The sequence below is a fragment of the Pelodiscus sinensis genome, chromosome 9 (assembly GCF_052426305.1).
Source record: "Pelodiscus sinensis isolate ZL-2025 chromosome 9, ASM5242630v1, whole genome shotgun sequence".
Lineage (NCBI taxonomy): Eukaryota > Metazoa > Chordata > Testudines > Trionychidae > Pelodiscus > Pelodiscus sinensis.
Genome location: NC_143060.1, coordinates 40,501,242 through 40,507,842, shown reverse-complemented (window position 1 = coordinate 40,507,842; position 6,601 = coordinate 40,501,242).

Sequence of the window (6,601 nt, the reverse complement as noted above, 5' to 3'; positions counted from 1 at the left end):
AAACTGATTCCAGATAGGGTTATTTTTCTCCCCAAAACAGATAATTAAGTGCTATTAAAATCCACAACAGTCAACTGGTTCTTTATATGGAAGATCATTTTTAGCAAAACCCAGTGCTGTATGTATTTTAATCCCAAATCCAGAGATGCAGGCTATTTGATACTAGATAATGTTTAAAGTCTATTTTCTTTTCTGTGGGCAATGAGATTTCAGTCTTCCCTATTTTTCTGAAGTTTCTTTGCATTTCACTGAAAGGCTATGTCTAGACTGGCATGATTTTCCGCAAATGCTTTTAACAGAAAAGTTTTTTGTTAAAAGCATTTGCGGAAAAGAGCGTCTAGATTGGCACGGACGTTTTTCCACAAAAGCACTTTTTGCGGAAAAGCATCCATGCCAATCTAGACGCGGTTTTGCGCAAGAAAGCCCCGATCACCATTTTCACGATCGGGGCTTTTTTGCGCAAAACAATACCGCGTTGTCTACACTGGCCCTCTGGCGCAAAAGCATTTGCGCAAGAGGCCTTTTGCCCAAATGGGAGCAGCATAGCATTTCCGCAAGAAGCACTGATTTGCAGCCAGTGTAGACAGCTGGCAAGTTTTTCTGCAAAAGCGGCTGCTTTTGCGGAAAAGCTTGCCAGTCTAGATGCAGCCAAAAGGTATTTTCTTGTGATTTTTCTTACTTGGATAATTTCATTCAGGACTCAAATTTATAAGCAAATAATGTCAGATTTTGAAAGGTAAATATAAAACAAACTTAATTCCAAACCCATTCAGTCCATAATACACAGAAGTTTGGTTTTCCCTGGTGATTTGTCCCTCAGAAAGCCATTCTTGATCATTTGTGGATTTATTTGTGGAGATTTAGATGGCATTGATAAAAATAAAACATGAATATAAACATTTATTTAGCATAAGGTAATTCTCAAAAAAAAATTTTTTTTATTTGCCGATTGCTTTCACACTACACATCCTAATGATAAATGATCAGGAAATTGTGAATCATGACAAATTATCTTATCTAAAATGAAAAAATAAAACATCTTTCAATGACAGGATATTTTTGGCACTACTTTAGATAGAAGTCAAATAATTTGAAATATAATGTATTCATTTAACTCTCTGGATAGGGCTAGCTTTTATCTAATAATTTCTGTTTCCAGTGCATGTTTTTGGCGACAAAGAGACCCTTCCCCACATTTTCTTTTTAAAAAAAATAAGCTGTGTACTTATTAGTGAAACTCTAATAGGGCCTGATTCAAAGCCCTCTGAAATCTTATCCACTCATTTTCATTAGGATCAGGTTCAAACAAACTGGCTTTTGGAGATTCTAGTGCTGGGTACAGTCTTATGGTTAGGGAACAAGCAGGGCACATTTTGATAGCTAAAAAGTAAACACTTTATTTACTTCTAGGCCACTTGATGAATATGTGTGCAGATGAATATATTATCATCTCTTGGGGCCTGGATGTAAACTGACTCCTCTCCACGATCAACTCTTATATTCATGGCACAAAACCTGCTAGCATTTTTTTAAAAAGGTGTCTCAGCATAATGACCAAATTAGAGGAAATATTAACCAATTAAAACCTTAAGTGAGGCTACCGCATTAGGAGAATGTGAGGAAGCTTTACTTTCTCAAGATCATAATGTGAAAATGCTCTAAAACTGATGAAAGTCAAGGTTTCTAACTGACAGAAGGGCTCTTTATTCCAAAAACATCCCCAGAATGGGGTACACATCTTAATAATAATAATAAGTAATAATTAATGAAACCATCTAGCTCTGATGTATTGTTTTTCATCAGTAGATCTCAGTGTCATACAAAGGGGGTTAGTATCATTTTCACTACTTAAAAGAAAGCATCTTGAGTGTCCCAGGAGTAGGGACAAAGTGTACAAATGTATCTGTATAATCAAACTAGAAATTATCCTCCTCTCATCATTTTGTTTCCATTCCTTCTTCTTTCCTTCCTTTTCTACTCTCCTCAAGCCTCTACATCATTCTTCTTCTTCCACTGCCATCAAATGGGAGTGATAGCTCTTGTCCTTCATCTCCAAGCATTCTTCTCAAGTGAATCTTCCACACTGATGCCAAATTTCTTCATGCCTCCCTTCAGGATCTCAAGCCTCCTTTTTCTATATCTTCCTTGTGGTCTTTGTCCCATGACTACTAGCTCTTACTCTGTAAAGCACATATCATCTCACTTGACCAACCATCTCACTCACCTCAGTTTTTCTGTGATGGGGGCTACTTTGCATGATGACTCATACTACGTCATTACATAGTCTATCAGTTCTCAGCTTAGCTAGCATGCACCTGAACATTTACATTTCAGCAGTGTGAAGTAATAGTGTTTTTCTCTCCCTCACTGGCCAGAATTCCAAGCAATACATCATGGCTGGCCTAATCATGATCTTACATGCTTTGCTCTTAAGTTTCTTTGGTATAATCTTAGCACAAAGAATCACAATTCCTCTCTCTTGTCTTCCCCCTGCACTTTCTTCACTCTTCCTATTTGTCCTCCCACTCTCTGTCCACTCCTTCTCACTTCCATTTCTCCTTCCCCATCAGTCATTTTGACTCTTCCTAACCTTCCTTCCTTCCTGATTTTCCCTACGCCTTTTGTTTTTTCTCCCTAATCTATTTCCAGTTTCTAACCCCTAATCCTCCACTTCTTTGCTATTCACTTATCCCACGCTTCCAAGCTCCTAGTCTCCCAAGTCCTCTTTGCACCATAATGAAGCTGGACCTGGGTTCCAGACAGATAACTCCGCTTAGAGCAATTAGTTAATTGCAACAGAAACCAGAAACCAGGTGACCCTGTTTTGAAAGGCAAGGAGTAATGTAACAACTCTACCTCCACCTGAGACTAACTACTGTACTTGTCTTACTCCATTAAATATTAACCATGATTAGTTTTCACAGGCTAATGTAATATTGTTTTGCACTTTGCAAAGGGAACTGCAGCTGGAGGAGCTGTCCATGGTAGGGAAAATTTGTTGTACCACTGTCTTCTCATTTTGCTTGCCTTGTTCTCTCTCTTTTTTCTTCAAAATCTGCTGTCTGAGCTCTCTGGAAAACCAGCTACACATGTAGCCATGCCCATGCTAGCTCTTCTGGCCAAGTAACCCCATTACAGGGGCAGAAGCGGAGTTGTAACCAGCTGGTAGAATCAATGATAACAATCCAATGGCACTGGAGGCCTTGGGGCAGCACTAGATAGGTAGGTCAGTCACCTTTTTAGTGCAACAAGATCAGGAGCAGGGCACAGGCGTTCTCTATAGACTTCAGTATCTCTGTTCCCCATGTTAGAATTTGCCAGGAGGAATATGCAGTTTCTAAAAGGGGATAGAATTACCGGTGGATTGCCAAGTATCTTGCTCCATTCAATCTTTCCTTTCTAGAGAGTTAGTAGCTATGCAAACTTAAGTGGGTTTTGCATCTGCCTACAGTCTATTTAATCCAATTTTAATATTTCCACATGTTTGAAAAAAAAAACAGATTAACATCAATTTCAGGACATTGTTTTTTTCAGAATTATAAGTGTTAAGGGCTGTCAATTGATGTGCGGTAATGCCTGCGATTAACACAGGGAAGGATTAATGTGTTAATTTTTTAATGTGTTAATTGCAGGTGTTAATGCTGCGCTGCTCCTTTGAAGCGCCACTCCAGCACTTCAAAGGTGCAGTGCATTAGAAGCCTGGGATCAGCTGGAGTTCCCGGCTGACCTCGGGCTCCATGCAATGCTGCCCCTTTGAAGTGCCAGACTGGAACTTCAAAGGGGCAGCATAATATGGAACTGGGAATCAGCTGGGGACTCCAGCTGATCCCGGGCTCCCGTGGTGCTGCCCATTGGAAACACCAGGGCAGCTTTTCCAAGGGGCAGTGCTGCACCAACCCAGGGTCAGCTAGGGACTCCAGCTGATCTCAGGCTCTCATGGTGCTGCCCCTTTGAAGTGCTGCCACAGTGTGATTAATTGTGCTTAATTTTTTTAATCGACAGCCCTAAAGTGTTACTTAAATGCTAATATGTAAATGTTTACCAATTTGCTGACTAAGCCATTCATTTAAAATGTGCAAGGGATTATGCTGTATATCAACAAGTACAAAATGAAAGAGACATTGTCAAGCATAAAAGATCAAAATTACTTGTTTCTTTTCCCCAATTTACTTTCCATATTAAGAGACCTCATCAACTTTACAATCCTACTGTTATCTGAAATATTTAGATTTCTATTCTTATGAATATGTCTGAAAGAGATTAGGAGAAAAAATTCAGTTCATGCTTTCTGTGCTGTCAGTTTAATTGTTCTCCGGTGAGTCAGTTTTTCTGCTGTTTCTGTGAGTAACAGTATTGGTGGAGAGAACATTTCTAAAAATAGAAAAATGCGATGGTAAAAACACCAAAATATCAATGGTGCTCAGAGGCAGATGTTGTACCTTAAAGTAATTGTAAAGTATTTGGGAAATTGATTAGACTTCAGATTAATGGTGTCTCCAAAATAAGGACTGTACCAATATGAAATTCCCTGATCCAGCCAAATACAAATTATACATTTAGCACAGGATTTATAGTTGCACATTGCTACATCTGCTGGGAACATTCTTGAGGTCCAGAAAGTATAACACCTAACCTCAGGAGAATTCTTACTAACAACCACAGGACATACCACACTAATACCAACCCTGTAACTTTCCCTTGCAACAAACCCCGGTGCCACCTTTGTCCACATGTTTACTCTGCTGACACCATTATTGCACCTAACCATGCCAGTTACAAGATCAAGAACATATATTCCTGTTATATTCCAGAAATATAATTTATGCCATCATGTGCCTAAAGTGTCCGTCTGCTATGTACATTGGACAAACTTCTCAGACACTTCGCCAAAGAATCAATGCACAGAAAACAGACATAAGAGTCTCTCACAGACAGAAAACTGTTGCTTGCCATTTCAGCCATACTGACCATTCCCTCAATGACCTTAAAACATGCATATTGCTTCAACGAGACTTTAACTCCAGACTTCAATAAGAAACTTCATAATTGTCATTCATGCTTAAATTTGACACTTTATATATGGGTTTAAACAAAGACTCACCCATAACAAAGATAGCTTCCCCAATTATAAATATATTAAAAGCAAGAGGAAGACCAAGGACAGGGTAGGCCCACTGCTTAGTGAGGAGGGAGAAGCAGTAACAGGAAACTTGGAAATGGCAGAGATGCTCAATGACTTCTTTGTTTCGGTCTTCACCGAGAAGTCTGGAGGTGTGCCTAACGTAGTGAATACAAGCAGAGAGAGGGTAAGTTTAGAAGATAGGATACACAAAGAACAAGTTAAAAATCACTTAGGAAAGTTAGATGTCAGCAAGTCACCAGGTCCTGATGTAATGCATCCCAGGATACTCAAGGAGCTGATAGAGGAGGTATCTGAGCCTTTAGCTATGATTTTTGAAAAATCATGGCAGACAGGGGAGATTCCAGAAGACTGGAAAAGGGCAAATATTGTGCCCATCTATAAAAAGGGGAATAAGAACAACCCAGGAAACTACAGACCGGTCAGTTTAACGTCTGTCCCAGGGAAGATAATGGAGCAAGTAATTAAGGAAATCATATGCAAACACTTGGAAGGTAATAAAGTGATAGGGAATAGCCAGCATGGGTTTGTGAAGAACAAGTCATGCCAAACTAATCTGATAGCTTTCTTTGATAGGATAACGAGCCTTGTGGATAAGGGAGAAGCGGTGGATGTCATATACCTAGACTTTAGTAAGGCATTTGATACAGTCTCGCATGATATTCTTATTGATAAACTAGGCAAATATAACTTAGATAGGGCCACGATAAGGTGGTGCATAATTGGCTGTATAACCGTAATCAGAGAGTTGTTGTTAACGGTTCTAAATCCTGCTGGAAAGGGATAACAAGTGGAGTTCCGCAAGGGTCTGTTTTGGGACCCGTACTGTTCAATATCTTCATCAATGATGTAGATATTGGGATAGAGAGTACGCTTATTAAGTTTGCAGATGGTACCAAACTGGGTGGGGTTGCAACTTCTTTGGAGGATAGGGACATAATTCAAAATGACCTTAGCAAGTTAGAGAAATGGTCAGAGGTAAACAGGATGAGGTTTAATAAAGAGAAATGCAAAGTGCTCCACTTAGGAAGGAACAATCAGTTCCATACATACAAGATGGGAAGTGACTGTCTAGGAAGGAGCATGGCGGAAAGGGATCTAGGGGTCATTGTGGACCACAAGTTGAATATGAGTCAACAGTGTGATGCTGTTGCAAAAAAAGCAAATATGATTCTAGGTTGTATCAACAGGTGTGTTGTAAGCAAAACTCGTGAAGTCATTCTGCCGCTCTACTCTGCACTAGTTAGGCCTCAGCTGCAGTACTGTGTCCAGTTCTGGGTGCCACATTTCAAGAAAGATGTGGAGAAATTGGAAAGGGTACAGAGAAGAGCGACAAGAATGATTAAAGGTCTAGAGAACATGACCTATGAAGCCAGGCTTCATGAATTGGGCTTGTTTAGTTTGGAAAAAAGAAGATTAAGGGGGGACATGATAGCAGTTTTCAAATATCTAAGAGGGTGT